This window comes from Lepus europaeus, chromosome 12, assembly GCF_033115175.1.
Source record: "Lepus europaeus isolate LE1 chromosome 12, mLepTim1.pri, whole genome shotgun sequence".
NCBI classification, from domain to species: Eukaryota; Metazoa; Chordata; class Mammalia; order Lagomorpha; family Leporidae; genus Lepus; species Lepus europaeus.
Window position 1 is genome coordinate 37,086,842 of NC_084838.1, and position 15,844 is coordinate 37,102,685.

Genomic DNA, 15,844 nt, shown 5'->3' on the forward strand with positions numbered 1-15,844 from the left:
GACTAAGTATGAATTCCAAAATACTAATAACACAACTGCATGAGCATTGCTACCATTCATAACACTAATATACTAACATTGCTAGCCAATTTACACGTGGTATCTTATTTAATGCTCATAATAATGATTGGCGATCAATATAAAATCAGTAATTGCAAGCGTAAAAGGACTTCATTTGGGGGCTTAGGCATTGCAACTGGGGAGACACAAGTTCAGATAATTCTGTGTCAGTGTTCCAAGGAAGGCAGAAAAGGTGAGCTTAAACAGGGACAATGTCCCAGAAGATAAAAGAATGTTTAACCAGAATGGCAATGTCCATGCAACAAGAGCCTGAAAAACTCTTTTTAAAAATTAATTAATTTATTTGAAAGGCAGAGTTACAGAGAGAAGTCCTCTATCCGCTGGTTCACTCTTCAGGTGGCCTCAATGGCTGAAGCTGTGCCAATCTGAAGCCAGGAGCCAGGAGCTTCTTCCAGGTCTCCCACATAGGTACAGGGGCCCAAGCACTTGGGCCCAGGCCCTAGCAGAGAGCTGGATTGGAAGAGGAGCAGCCGGGACTCGAACCGGCGCCTGTATGGGATGCTGGCACCGCAGGTGGGCAGCTTTACCTGCTGCCCCGAGTCTGATAAACTCTTGCCATGCACCCGGAGCTCCCGGGCACGAGGTGGGTGGTTTACTGGGTCGCTGCATCCCCCTGTGGTGACCTGAGCGCACACTGCAGGCAGCAGCTAGGATCCTGCAGAAGTCCTGCTTCCACGATGGCCTCACAACCCCACTCTGAGCAGCTCTCAGTGGTGCTTTTTTGATTCTTTTCACACAATTCTCATTTTCAAAAACGGAAACTGAGGCGTGAATGGTGAATGGTATGCTGGCACTGCAGGTGGAGGCTTAACCCAATGCACTACAATGCCAGCCCCTGGTAAATAAATATTTTTGGGGGGCTGGCGCCGTGGTGTAGTGAGTAAAGCTGCCACCTGCACTGCCGGCATGCCATATGGGTGCCAGTTCTAGTCCCGGCTGCTCCATCTCCAATCCAGCTCTCTGCTGTGGCCTGGGAAAGCAGTAGAAGATGGCCCAAGTCCTTGGGCCCCTGCACTCACATGGAAGACCCAGAAGAAGCTCCTGGTTCCTGGCTTTGGATCAGTGCAGCTCCGGCTATTGTGGCCATTTGGGGAGTGAACCATCGGATGGAAGACTTCTCTCTCCCTCTACCTCTCTGCCATTCAAATAAATAAATATTTTTTTAAGATTTATTTTATTTATTTGAAAGACAGTTATAGAGAGGCAGAAGCAGAGGCAGAGAGAGAGAGGTCTTCCATCCGCTGGTTCAGTCCCCAGAATGGCTGCAATGGCCGGAGCTGTTCTGATCCACTCCGATCTGAAGCCAGGAGCCTGGAGCTTCTTCTGGGTTTTCCATGCGGGTGCAGGGGCCCAAGGACTTGGGCCATCTTCTATTGCTTTCCAGGCCATAGCAGAAAGCTGGATTGGAAGTGGAGCAGCTGGCTCTCGAACCAGTGCCCATATGGGATGCTGGCACTGCAGGCAGCGGCTTTACCCGCTATACCACAGTGCCGGCCCCCAAATAAATAAATCTTTTTAAAATTTTTTTTTTAAATCAGATTAGTTTGCCTGTCTCTGAGCTGAAATCAACCATTCCATCCTGTTGCCTCCCTCCTAGTCTTGGCGTGACCGTCAAAGCCTTTGTAATCACCGCACACTCCAGCAGAACTGATGCATGTCATTCCCCAAACAGGCCCTGGTGTCTCATGTCCTCAAGTGTGGTCTGCACCTCCTGTCCACCTATCCTTGAAATTCCCACTCGCACCAGGCCAGCAGAGAACACTGCCTGCTGCTGATTGCCTGATCGTCCATCGGAACAGCTACAGTGACCCTGCCAGCTGTGTGTCGGGCCGGTGCAAAGCTCATTCACATTCCCTACTTTGATATGATGCTTGGAAAACTGTGAAGTCCTGTGACTGGTGTGCCCAAAGGAAGGTCTTTTTCTGAAGCAGTGTGAGCCCAGCTGTGGGACCAAATGTGTCTGAGGCAAGAGTTTGAAGCACAGGAAGTTCACCTCCACCATGAAAAGAAAGGCAGGCCTGACACCTGCTACGACACAGCCCAGCCTTGGAAACCTCCTGCTAAGTGAAGAGGCCAGACACAGAGGCCTCCTCTGGCACGGCTCCACCGCCACAAAATGTCCAGGACAGGCAAACCTAGAGAGAAACCGGAGGGGCAGGCTGCTGCCAGGGGCTGTGAGGAGGAGATCAGAACTGACTGCTAAGAGGTAAGGGGCGTTTTTCTGGGCTGATGAAAACACCCTGGAATTAGACAGTGGTAGGAATGGTACAACCTTATGAATATAAGAGAAATCACTAATTAGGGCCGAAAAGGGTAGATTTTATAACATGTGATTGCACTGCAAAGGAAACACTTAGCAAAGTAAAGAGGCAACTGACAATGGGAGAAAATATTTGCAAACTATGAAACTGTTAAGGAATCATATCCAGAATCTATAAAGAGCTCAAGAAACTCAATAACGACAAAACAAACAATCCAGTTAAGAAATGGGCAAAGGATTTGAACAGGCGTTTTTCAAGAGGAAATTCAAATAGCCAACAGACACATGAAAAAGCGCTCAGGATCACTATCCACCAAGGAAGTGCAAATCAAAACCACAATAAGGTTTACCTCACCCAGGTTAGAATGGCTCTCATACAGAAATCAACAAACAACAGATGCTGGTGAGGATACGGGGTTGGGGGGGGGGGGAGGTGCTCTAATCCATTGCTGGTGGGAATGTAAACTCCAAACAACCATTGTGGAAGACAGTACAGAGACCTCGGAAATCTGAATATAGATGTACCATAAAACCCAGCAATCCCACGCCTGGGAATTTACCCAAGGGAAATGAAATCAGCATCTGCCAGAGTTCTCTGTACCCCCATGTTCACTGCAGTTCAATTCACAATAGCTAAGTTATGGAGTCAACCCAGATGTCCATCAACTGAAGAGTGGATAAAGAAATTATGGGATATGTACACCATGGAATACTAGTCAGTCATAAAAAGAATGAAATCCTGTTTTTTTGCAACAAAATGGATGCAACTGGAAACCATTATACTTAGTGAAATAAGCCAGTCCCAAAAGGACAAATATCATATTTTTCCTTGATCTGTGGTAATTAATAGAGTACCAAAAATATAATGTATAGGAATGAGATTGACATTTTGAGACTGGATGATTGTTGACAGCCCTTGTCTCTTCTGTGGAGGAACAGTGGGTTTTATTCTTCTTACTATTTGTTGAACGCTTTACTTAGTGTAAGGTCAATCTTATGAGTACACAGTAAACTGAAAGTAGACCAACGTAAAAATTAAGAGTGGAGATAGGAGAAGAAGGAGGAGGAAGGGTGGGAAGTATCACTACGTTCCTAAATCTGTATATATGAAATACATGAAATTTGTATACCTTAAACAAAATTTTAAAAAAGAAACACCTGCATTATATCTTGATTTTTTTAAAAAAAGAAAGAAAAAATTTCCTCTGGCACCCAGGTTCTCTCTTTTGTCCCCGTTTCCCTGACGGTAACCAGCACCCTACTCCTAGAACGAGCCTTTTCCTCATCTCCTTCCCCATGTTTCTCTTTGTAAAACTTTCCAGGCATGAGCAGCATCTGAAGGGCTGGTTAAAGCCCAGGTTGCCGGGCTCCTTCTGATTCAGCGAGCCCAGCGTGTGGGCCAAGAATCTGCATGTCTGACAGCCCTGTAGCAGGGAACGCCGAAGGGAGCACTGGCCTAGAAGTCAGGGGACCTGGATGCCTCCCTGGCCTTGCCCTTAATGAAACCTAGCCTTGCACAGGCAGCCAAACCTCTTAACAACGAATTTCTCTAACTGCCAGTTCTTTTTTTTTTTTTTTTTGAGAAGCAGAGTGGACAGTGAGAGAGAGAGAGACAGAGAGAAAGGTCTTCCTTGTGCCGTTGGTTCACCCTCCAATGGCCGCTGGTGCGCTGTGGCCGGCGCACCGCGCTGATCCGAAGCCAGGAGCCAGGTGCTTCTCCTGGTCTCCCATGGGGTGCAGGGCACAAGCACTTGGGCCATCCTCCACTGCACTCCCGGGCCATAGCAGAGAGCTGGCCTGGAAGAGGGGCAACCGGGACAGAATCCGGCACCCCGACCGGGACTAGAACCTGGTGTGCCGGCGCAGCAAGGTGGAGGATTAGCCTATTGAGCCGCGGCGCTGGCCCTGCCAGTTCTAACATGCTATTATCTTGTCGCTTCTCTCCTTAAGTCCTCCAGGGCTCCCCATCCCTAAAACCCAACCTCTTCCCATTGTCCAATTCAACTCCCTCCACTGACCCCAAAAGACCACTCTCCCGACAGACTGGGGGAAAAGGAAAGTAAGGTTTCATCGATAGCATCTTCTTAGGTCTCATGACTATCCTGCACCAGGCAATCCCTAACTCCATTTGGAGGACAAGGAAATGGAGGCTTGGAGGGGTTCAAAAACTTCAAAGTGGGAATGGGACCTCAAGGCCTCATCCTCTAGCTTTTGAATACCCCCAAAACTGGTTGGAAAAGTGGCTGTAGAACCCCAAAACCCAACACGCAGGAGCCAACTGCTGACACGGTGGTGGAAAAAGCAGGTGTTTGTTGCGAAGGGCAGAGCAAGGGGTCAGGCGGCTGCCGCTCACGTCCCAGACTCCCCAGGGGAGTAAAGGCAGTGAGGCTTCCAGTTCAAAGCTGGGGCTGCCAGGGTGGCATCAGCTCAGACGGGGGCCCACGGCGCTCAAGGCCTTCCTTTGCTTGGTCAGAGAGAGGGGACTGCGTGCTTCCTTTGGGATAGCGAACGTGGGGCTCTGACCTGGGTCTAACAGTGGATTGGGTTTATCACTTTGCTTAGAAGAGAGCTTTTTGAAGTTCCTGAAAACTATCTCAACTGAAGTCCAACATCAGCTATAGGGGTGATGGCTGCATTTCAGAGCTTGAAATCCAGCCTCGCACCTGTGTGTTCTTGCAAAAACTGTCAGAATGAAGCCAGCGCTAGATGCTAGCTACGGTAACTATGACTATACCGTGTCGCCCTCTTAGAGAGTTAACCATTACAGAGAAACTGCAGGCTAAGGAAGAGCTACTGGGACCTGATGAGAGCCTCACCAAAGGCTACCAGGGATGGGGCTCGGCTGTACTCTCAGCATGCTTTTCTGTCCCTAAAACAAAAGCCCTGGGTAGCCCCTCCTTGAACCTTTGTTCATGGTCTCCCCACTCTCTAGGATCAACTCAAACCCTTTCTGACCACCCAGCTCGAGCCCTACCTCATCCAGGACGGTGTCTTAGCCACTGGCCTATCACGTCCCTCAGGGTCCCCAGTCACAGGGCTGCTGGACAGTGTGTGACTCCTGCATCCAGCCCACGACCGTCCCGTCTACACTCGTGTGTTCATGTGGATTCAGTTCTTGTAAACTTGGAGGAGAAAAGCACTCTGTGTACAATCCCCACAGGGCCTTCCGGAATGCCTTGAGTTCAGTTGGTGTTGGTTATATTAATAATAATGGCAGGTGTGTGTGTCTGCAATGCTACGGTAATCTCAGAACAACAAGTAGCTTTAATTCTTGAACCTTTTAAGTACAAAGAAAAGGTTGTCAGCTAAGATATTCGGAAAACTCCTGTTTACATTTTGAATGTCAGTCATTTCATGTCGCCCTGGCTCATTACAGGGATCCTAGCTCCGAGAGAGATAAAGGGTGCTGCTCCACATCCGCATGAATTTCTTAAAAAGAACTCGGATCGGGGCTGGTGCTGTGGCACAGTGGATTAATGCCCTGGCCTGAAGCGCCAGCATCCCATATGGGCACCAGTTCGAGACCCGGCTGCTCCACTTCTGATCCAGCTCTCTGCTATGGCTTGAAAAAGCAGTAGAAGATGGTTTAAGTCCTTGGGCCCCTGCACCCATGTGGGAGACCCGGAAGAAGCTCCTAGCTCCTGGCTTCGGATCGGCGCGCCTCGGCCATTGCGGCCAATTGGGGAGTGAACCATCAGATGGAAGACCTCTCTCTCTCTCTCTCTCTCTCTCTGCCTCTCTTCTCTCTGTGTAACTCTGACTTTCAAATAAATAAATCAATCTTTTTTTTTTTTTTAAAAAGAATTCAGATCAAGGCGATGCTTTATCAGAAAACAACAGCTCTGAGGAAGGGAGGCGGGGTTATCATAGCACACAACTATTCCTCTAAGGGCAACTGCAGCCAGGATCCCACGCAGGAGCCCCAAAGTTTTCTTGTGCACACACACAGGGATCCCTGTCAAGCCCTTCATTCACTGTCACAGGCCCTGATATGTGACGACATCACAAGATGTTTCACCCCTGGGCACTAGACGGGCAAGGGAGAGCGCGAAGGATTTTCTTTTCTCGTTCCTTGTTTTGGAATAGCGCCACCTGTCACCCTGTGCCTCCTCCATCTTCCTCCACTCCTCTAACGCCGCCTCCTTCCTCCCTTTTTCTTTCTTTTTCTCTTCCTTTCCTTTCTCTTCTCTTCCTTCCTTCCTCTCTCCCTTTTTCTTTCTACTTTCCTTCCCCCCAGCCCTGCTCTCCCTCTCTCTCTAACTCTCAATAGAAAAGCATCCGTGGCTCAGAGCTGGTTGCACCAAGGAGCTCTGGACACCAGTGCCCTCTGCCCCTGCACCTCACCAGGTGAGAAGCTGGCACAGGAGGTAGCTCGTGGGGAAGCACCCTGGACGGCCAACACCTCCTGGAAGCATTTCCCAGATGACAGTTGACCTCAAACTGCCACTGTGACTGTCAGCGCAGCAGCAGGCAGCCAGAGCCACACCTGTAGCACCTGCAGCCCTCCCCAGAAAGAACCCATGGGGTGGAGCCTCTGCTTCAGCACCAACCTGGACAGTAACATTCATGAAACTCCAGGTTTGATTGTGCTGGGTGGGTGTTTCCCTAGAGCCTATGAAAACAGATGACGATTTGAACCAACAGAAAACCCCATTCATTCACAATCACCAAAAGTCACCTTGAGTGGCACAGGGTACACACACACGCCTTGGGGAACACCAGTGCAGGGCTTCACCATGTTGTGGGGGTGACCCTTGGTGACAGCTGGTGCAAGTTCTTATCTCCACGAGAGCAAGAACTCAACAAACAGACAGAAAGGTGAGCAGAGAGGCCAGAGTTATTCAAAGGCAAAGGGAAAGTCCACAGTCAGGGGGAGGTAGGGGTAGCCTCCAGGGACGAGAGAGGGCCGCCCTCAACAAATCTGGGGTTGTCCGGCGGCAGAGGGGGTGGTTTTCTGGGGGCAGTGCTTCAGTGAATATTCACATAGGGCGGGGCCTGAGCGTCATCCATTCCTTTCCTTTTTTTTTTTTTAATTTGTATGTATCTCATAAATACAACATTAGGAACATAGTAATTCTTCCCACTCTACCTGCCCTCCCACCCACTCATCCTCCCTTCTTCCTCCCTCTCCTGTTTAGTCCAAGAAAGGGAAAGAAAGAGAAAGAAAGAAAAAAAGAAAGAATGGAATAAAAAAACTAAGGGAACGGTTCCTCCACAGTCTAGACAGGGGCTGCTCGATGTTACTGCTTCTCGAAGGTGATTTCGCTTTTTTCCCTTCCTCTTTTCCCTTTCTTCCTCCCTCTTCTTTCCTTTTAGAAACTTCATTGTCTTTGAAGTAGAACCCAAAGATGATACATCTTTTGTGAACTCTTAGACACCACTATAACTTATGAGACATAACAATTTCTGTACCCTTTTTGGACATCTCAGTGTCATGGCGCCAGCTGCATGATGGGAGTAGGTGTGTTGGCTAAGGTAATTTTATTAGGATGACATTATCATCGCGAGAACCCAGCCTGAAGCCACATTGGCTATTTCTAGCCAGCACCAGCTCTAAAGCTGTGTCACCCTGGCAGCTGCAGCCAGCTGGGAAGAGGGTGGGGTCTGGGCAGTGCACGTGAGGCCGCTGTGCACGCCGGGCTGCGGGGAAGGCGCTGGCAATCCTCAGCTACCTCCATGCCTCCATCCGTCACACCCTCAGATTTCACGTCTGCCTAACGGGATTAGAGTCTGTAACAAAGGGCTGAGCCTCTTATCTAGCTCAGGGCAGATGGCTTCAGTGCAGATGCCACGGGTTGGCAGCAGGAACAGCCAGCATGCACAGGGACCCAGGCTGTGCCCTTCTCTTGCAAGTTAGTGACCTGAGGGCATAGGGACCCAGGCTACTCCAGGTAGAAGGCGGGGAGCTGGTCACACGGGTCATCCACTTCATCGGCGGGGCACGGAGCCCTGGAAAGGACACAGGAAAGATGGACACCCCCTACAAGGCCTCGCCTCTCTCCAGCCATCTTCCTGGGGCCCCTACTGCAGCCTCAAAGATGGATGGCAAATGACGTCACTGAGTCACTGCGGCTGCTCATCCCCCTGGATCCCTGGGGCTTGGGGACAGAACTACACAGGGACACAGGGGAGCTGCCGTCAGGTTCCTGTTCCCCTACAAGCTGGACGGGTGGCCCGAGTCCCGCCCCTTCCCTTGCTCAGTTCTCTTGCATGTGACCTGAAGGGGAGCGCACAGAGGAGCCTTCAGAGCCACCTCGACAGGAGCCAGGCACCAAAGCCATGACCGGAATAGGGAACTCTCTAGCGATAGAAAGAATATTAGGGGTGACTGGGGGCAGGCAGAAACGGGGCACGGGGCAGGGAAAGCTGAAGGCCCCAGCGCTTCCTTCTCTCATTCTAGAAAACTCCTGCACTTGGCAGCTGCAAAGGCTGCACATAGCTGAATATTTGCAAAATTGCCAGGCTGTAGTCTTTGAATGAGGGAGCTGTACTGCCGTTAGGTATATCTTTTTTTTTTTTAAAGATTTATTTATTTATTTATTTGAAATTCTGAGTTACCCAGAGAGAGAAGGAGAGGCAGGGAGAGAGAGAGAGAGAGGTCTTCCATCTGCTGGTTTACTCTCCGATTGGCTGCAATGGCCAGAGCTGCGCCAATCCGAAGCCAGTAGACAGGAGCTTCTTCCAGGTCTCCCATGTGGGTGCAGGGGCCCAAGGACCTGGGCCATCTTCTACTGCTTTCCCAGGTGCCTTGGCAGGGAGCTGGATTGGAAGTGGAGCAGCCGGGACCTGCACCGGCGCCCATATGGGATGCCGGCACTGCAAGCAGCGGCTGCACCCGCTACGCCACAGCACCGGCCCCCGTTAGGTATATCTTCATAAGATGTTTTTACAAATAAGTGTAAGCAGAGAAGAAAGAGAAGTGAGATGCACTACCTCAAAGCCCTTGCAAAACCCAACTTTCTGATTCTCAGGAAACAAACGATAGCTCCCCACCACCCCAAATGCTTCCCCCCAGGCCCCTCGCTGGCCTTGTGGGGCCTGTCGCATGCTCCACGGTCACACAGCAGGCACTGGGCCCACGCCTGTGGGGAGCAGGAAGAGGAAGCAGCTGCAGTGTGTGCCCTCAGGAGTTCTGACCCATGCAAGGCAAGGTGGCGAGGGCGGGAGGGCACCCCCAGGGCCTGGGTTCCCCGGGACGGGAGGCCCAGCCCCTCCCTGCTGGAGCCATCTGTGCTGGGTCGTAAAAGTCTCAAGGTTAAGGAAGGCCCGAGAAGCCCACGAGGAGAGCTGAGGGCGCAGGGCTGTTAGGGGTCCTGCTCTGATTGAGGGCCCCATGCAGAACATTCGTTTCCTGGGACGGTGACTCCGGGCATGCCTTGGAGACTCTTTCTTTCTTTCTTTCTTTCTTTCTTTCTTTCTTTCTTTCTTTCTTTCTTTCTTTCTTTCTTTTTCTTTCTTTCTTTCTTTCTTTCTTTCTTTCTTTCTTTCTTTCTTTTTTTGACAGTGAGAGAGAGAGAGAGAGACAGAGAAAAAGGTCTTCCTTTTCTGTTGGTTCACCCCCATAATGGCCGCTGCGGCCAGCTCATCGCGCTGATCCGAAGCCAGGAGCCAGGTGCTTCTCCAGGTCTCCCATGCGGGTGCAGGGCCCAAGCACTTGGGCCATCCTCCACTGCCTTCCTGTGCCACAGCAGAGAGCTGGACTGGAAGAGGGGCAACCGGGACAGAATCCGGCGCCCCGACCAGGACTAGAACCAGGGGTGCCTGCGCCACAGGTGGAGGATTAGCCTATTGAGCCGCAGCGCTGGCCTGGGGACACTTTCATGTCATTCATTCCTTCTACAAATATTTGCCAAGTGTCTTCTATGTGCCTGGTACTGTTCAAAGTCCCAGGATGCATGGTGGGCTCAACAGATGAGGCTCACTACCCCCGTGAAGTTGATATTCTAGAGGAGGTCCCACTAGACAGGAGACAACAAATACAGTACAGAAGATTAATAAGATGGTAGAAAGGAATCAGGATTGGGGCTGGCGCTGTAGCCCAGTAGGTTAAATCTCCATCTAAAGCATGGGTTTGAGTCCCAGCTGCTCCACTTCTGATCCAGCTCTCTGCTGTGGCCTGGGAAAGCAGTAGAAGATGGGCCAAGTCTTTGGGCCCCTGCACCTGTGTGGGAGACCTGGAAGAAGCTCCTGGCTCCTGGCTTCAGATTGGCCCAGGTCCAACCATTGCAACCATTTGGGGAGTGAACCAGTGGATGGAAGACCTCTCTCTCTCTCTGCAGCTTCTCTCAGAAAAGAAAGAGAGAGAGAAAGTGAGAAAGAGAGAAAGAGAGATAGAGAGAGAGGGGGAGAGAGGGGGGGAGAGAGAAAGAAAGGAAGGAAGGAAGGAAGGAAGGAAGGAAGGAAGGAAGGAAGGAAGGAAGAGAGAGAGAGAGAGAGAAAGAAAGAAAGAAAGAAAGAAAGAAAGAAAGAAAGAAAGAAAGAAAGAAAGAAAGAAAGAAAGAGAAAGAAAGGCGCTGTGATGCAGTGGGTTAACGCCCTGGCCTGAAGCACCGGCAACCCATATGGGTGCCAGTTCAAGACCTGGCTTGCTCTACTTCCCATCAAGCTCTCTGCTAAGGCCTGAGAAAGCAGTAGAAGATGGACCAAGACCTTGGGCCCCTGCACCCGCGTGGGAGACCTGGAAGAAGCTCTTGGCTCCTGGCTTCAGAATGGTGCAGCTCCGGCCGTTGCGGCCAACTGGGGAGTGAACCAGCGAATAGAGGACTTCTCTCTCTCTCTGCCTCTCCTTCTCTCTCTGTGTAATTCTGACTTTCAAATAAATAAATTAATAAATCTTTAAAGAGAGAGAAAGAGAGAAAGAAAGAGATCAGGATTAGCATCATTGCCTGGAAGCTGGAAGTCAGGGTGAGACTCAGGCCCCCGACTGAGATCTCTCCCCCATTTTCCCAGGCATCTATCTCCAGTGAGCCACCAGGCTCTGGCCCTTCGGCCTAATTTTCTGAGTCAGCTCCCCAGCCAAGTGCTTAGCTGTGATGCACCTGGCCAAACTCTAACATCCACACATTCATCCCAGAAGGGCTCACTGCGTGCCAGGTGCAGGGGCTGTGGGAGCACGTGAACAAGCACAGCTCCCACCCTCGAGGAGCCCGCAGCCCAGGAAGGGAGTCGGAGAGAGGAACGGGCAGTCCCCATCAGGGCAGAGAGACGACGCGAGCTGCTAGCGAGGCGGGCAGCGGAGGCAAGGCTTCCGCACCTTCTCTTATCCCTGTGGCTGGGCGGGGAGGATCTCAGAGGGGGCTGCTTCGCAATCCTCCGCCTCACAGGCTTTGGCTGTGCCCCACTGGGCCCGAGGGTCCGTACCTGAGATCGCTCACGTACAGAGTGCAGGCCTTGACGGGCCCTGGTTCCAGCCCTAGCTCTTACTATCCATGTGTTCACATGGATCCTGGCACAAGTTACCTTAGCCTCCCCGAGCCATACTGTCATCCATGAAAGGGGCTTAACCTCACCTGCCTCACAGAATACCAGGGGTGCCAGCAGCATACACGGCACAGAGAAAGACCTCACTAATAGCAGTGGTTCTAAGGCCATTGATAGCTTCCGAAGGTTACCCCTTGTCTATCTTGTGCTTAACTGTTTCTTCTAGGCCTCTTTTGTGTCTTTCAGGCAACTCCTAAATTGCATTTCTCTCCAATGGCCTTCAGTCTGAACTACTGGGTAACGAATTACTGAATGAATGAATGAACCAGCTAGGAACTGGACTAAGGGGGAGAGAGAGGCACAGACAACTCTCGGGCTTTGAGGCTGGATGGCTGCGGATGGTGGCCCTTTCATTCAGAAAGGAAACCCTGGGAGAAGGGCAGGTTTGAGAGGCAGGAGGCAGAGTCTGGCTGGGAAGAGCTGGATTTGCGGCTCCCGTGGGCTATGCACGGAAACATCTAGCAGAAATAAGACTCGGGCAGGGCAGTGACTGGGCTGAAACCCTGGGAGAGACTGCTCGTCAGGTTCACCAGGCCCCCGCATCAGAGCAGTGCCCAGGCTCTGCCGCTCCTCCCCAGATGCCCATTCAGGCGCTCTGGGGCAGCACCTGGGCAGGGTCTGTTAAAGGAGCTCCAGGAACTCATCACCTGCCGGGGCTGAGCACCGCTAGGGCAGCAGGAGCCGAGCAGGGGGAGGAATGATGGCAGCGCCATCTTTCAGGGCTGAAGAACCAAGGAAGCCAAGAAGCAAGCAGGGAAGTGGCCACAGGGGTCTGAGAGCCACCAGAGAAGCCGGGGACAGAAAGGCTCAAACAGACGAGGGAGACAGTTTTCCGGGGCCTCAGTACGCCGAACTGAGAACAGCCTCGACCCCGCACACGCCCACCTGTCGGCCTGTCCAGCTCGGGGGTGACGAGACCCTGCAGTCACTAGCACCCCCTTGCCACCCAGTGTGGGGTCCCCCCCCCGTAGACTTGTTAGCTGTTGCAAAGCTTTTTTTTTTTAAGTCCTCTTGCCGACCATCTAGGTTCTAAATCAACGAAATCTGGGACCGTGGACTCAAAGTCTGCATTTGTTTGTTGTTTTCCTATCGAATGATTCATCCGGCATCATTGTATGCCAGCTCATTTTCAAAAGCCTCTGGGCGTGTTTCACACCACAGGCACTGAAAATGAATCCCATGGCGACATCTGAGGGCTCCCAGAGCTGCCCCGACCAAGCTGCTGGCTCCCATGGTGGCCGAGATGTGGCTAGTGGAGGAAGGCAGAATTCCAAACTGATCATGCTAAAAATGCACACACACACACGCAAAAACCCAGTAACAACCACAAGCAACTGAGACCAGTTTCCAGGGCTGGGCCCCAGCTCTGCTTCCAAGAGCTCTTACATATGTCCGGTAACATCGAGGCACGGTTTCCAGCCCTGAGACCCCCTCTCTGAAAGTCCTTTCTTTCCACAGACTTGGTACTGGCCACGAGCTTGTGGGCTCCCGTCTCTGGACTTCAAACTCAAGTTCGGAGCACCTGAAGCCACTGCGTGTCAAAGGGTTTGGTCCAAAAATCAATGCAATTTGTTCCACTTGATGTCACGTACCCTCTTTCCACTGGGCCCGGGGCTGAGAGTGGCAGAAGAGGTCAAGGTTCAAGGTGGATGGGCCTGGCCTTTGGAGAGTTCATCGTGTGATAAGGAAGATGAGACATGGAGACAGGTGGAGGGTGGGGTCCACAGACAGGGGGTAGGGAAACAGCCCCTGCCAAAGAGCAGGGCAGCAGGTGCCTGGCTCACCTCTGCACAGGGCCGGGATGTGCCGACGGCTGCCAGACAGCCAAGAACATCAGCTGCCGCCTGGCAAACAGGACGCTGGGCAAGGGTTCAGGCGCAGGGCCCCTCCGCCTGTCTTCATTAAGCCCTAATGAAGCATTCTGCCAGGAAGCCTCTTCTCTCCCCTCTAGAACTTCCCGGCTTGGCTGCCAAGAGGCGGCAGCCATGGGGTGTGGCACCAAGCGCCGTCGACGTTCAGGGCCCGCTGAAAATGGCAGGACCCTCGACCCAGAAAGCCGAAACCCCTCCCAAGCATTCTGCCCTCTGTCCCCAGCCTCGGTAGGGCTCGGCGTCCAGTGTGGGTCACCCACTGGAAAAGGCCGTGGAGACTGTCATGGCGGTGAGGCTTGTCTACGGAGAAGGCAAAGGCTCCCCAGCAAGACACCAAGGCGCGTCTCTGCGAGCCAAGCACAGCTGACACTAGGGGAGGGGAGAAGGGAGGGACCGCACACTTGAACCCTTCAAAAATGCTAATCAGGAGCCATAGAGCACTCCAGAAAAAGCCTGTGGTTCAACGTAGGGTGTAAACCGTAGGCTAAAGCCAGATCTCTGCTCCAGGTGCCACCGTGAAAGAGATGCTGGGCACAGACAGGGAACAGAAAACAAGTTCCATCTGATGGATGCTATGTTTAGGCAGTAAATTCTTTTCATTTTAATTTTACTTCCCGTAATTACCGTCTGTGCGGCAGTGGAATCCTTTAGAGGATCAGCGAGCTGATCTCTGAGAATCAAAGCTCTAGGGATGCAGCAAGGATGTCGGAGCGTGGCACCGCGGCGGGTGAGTGTGTGCCAGCCTGGGCATCTGCAGGTGCATGCCTCAGCTCGCCCCAGCACTGCCCGCTGGGCACTTCAGTAAAGCCCTTCTCCTTCCAAGTATCTCCTCTTCTCCTGCAGATCTACAGGGACTCTAAGACCCCCGCCACCTTCAAATCCATGACTCTGACTGGAGAGAGGTTCCAGAGTTGGACCCTGGTCTCTCATGGACAGACATGAACTGGACCCCACCGAAGCATACCTGTGGTACCGACATCATGAGCGCCCTGCTCCCCTGGCACCCAGCTGAGGGTCTCTGCACCCACAGCCCCTCCCCACCCACTGCAGCCACTCAGCAGTCGCTGCTAACGGGACTCCTAAACACCTCCAGCCCCACAGGCTTCCCACATGCTCCAGGGGCGTGATCCCTTACATGGACCATGGCCAGAGCGGTCTCCTGCCTTCTGTCTTGCTCCCCCTTCCAATCTATTCCATCCAAACACCACAGGCTAATCTTTTCCTAAGATGCAGATTGGACCTTGCCACTCTCCTGCAAAAGACTGTCATCCCATAACTTTTAGGATGATTTATTATAAGAGTCTGTAGGATGAACTCTGGAGCCAGATCTCCCAGGCCCATATCCCAGCTCTGCCACTTACTAGAACTGCGACTCGGGCAGGCTACATAGCCACTTTGTGCCTCAGTTTCCCCTCTGATAAAATGCTGATTACAATAACACCGGCCTCACCAGGGAGTTGTGAGAATGAGCGAGTATATAAAACATGTTAACTGCTTAGCACTGCGATAAGGACTCCATAAATGACAGCTGCTTTTAATATGTATAGGCCTTCAACGTCCCACCTGTTAGGTCTCACTCCCCTGCCAGCCTCTTGGTGTTGCTCTCTCACGTTTCCCGCCTGCTAGGTGATTCCAGCCCTACGGAACTTCTTCCAGCTTCGGTCGAGCCACTGAGCCCTGGCTCATGCTCTTTCTTTGCCAGGTACACCCTTCCCACTCCTGGCTTCCCCAACTGATTTATTTTAACAGCTTTACTGACATATTATTATCACAGCATACAGTTCACACATTAATTAATGAGTTAATGATTGTCAGCGTATTCACAGAATTGTACAACCATAGCCACAATTAATTCTGAAGCATTTTCATTACTCCAAAAAGAAACCCATTGACCATCAATCCCCATATCCCCCCATCACCAGGCATATCCCCATATCCCCATATCACCAGGCAACCACCAATGGACTCTAATTGACTTTCCATCTCAGTTTATATCCCACTTGTTCGGTTTTCTCTGATCTCCAGCTCTGGGTTGGGTGCTCCCATAGTACCCAGCACTTTCTCACTCTCAGAACGCTACTTGACTATTTCTTGGATATATCTCCCTTGCTAGAATGTAAGTCCATGTGAGCAGGGCCATGGCCATCGGACT